Raw genomic sequence first — 693 nt, forward strand, 5'->3', positions numbered from 1 at the left:
GCCTTCCCTGCGGAAAAGCTGGAGAGGTTGGAATAGCCAGGACCAGGAAAAAGTGAGCCAGCCACCTGATTCTGCCTCATTTAGCCCCTTGAGATGTTCCTAGATGCCACCAGACATCCCAAATGAGCACACCTCCTGTGCCAAAGTCACGCCGCCACACAGGCAGCATCAAACCTCTTTTCCTTCCCCCACATCTTTCTGGAAGCATTTATCTCGCTCACCTGCTGAAATGCCCATCATCCAGCTTTCCTGCCTGCGGCGCCTATATGTGTATATATATTTGCAGCAGTTATAACTTTATAATCCAGCAGAAGCTCTTTGAAGCTTACAACTTAATCAACAACAACATGGTCGGCACAGCATTCTCAGCGGGCTCATGCATTATTCACTCCCTTCACGTGAGTGGAGGGATGTGGCGGTGGCGGGGTTTGCGCGTCTGCACATGGTTTCCATCCCCCCCCCTCTTTTCCTTTTGTCTTCAGCTTACAGATCGCTCTTAAGCTTCAAAGTTGAAGGATCCCAGTTTTGTGTCCTTATCTTCAAGGTGAAAGACGAGAGAAATTCTCCTCTGCCTTTGGTGAGATAAGTCATGTTGGCTTCCCTTTCTTCAGAAGGCTGTGCAGCCGGCGTTTATCAATTAATTACTGGATTGCCTTCACGCTCATTAATTCCCCCTGCTGTCTTCCCTTTCGG

This window comes from Podarcis filfolensis, assembly GCF_964270895.1.
Source record: "Podarcis filfolensis genome assembly, chromosome: 9".
NCBI classification, from domain to species: Eukaryota; Metazoa; Chordata; class Lepidosauria; order Squamata; family Lacertidae; genus Podarcis; species Podarcis filfolensis.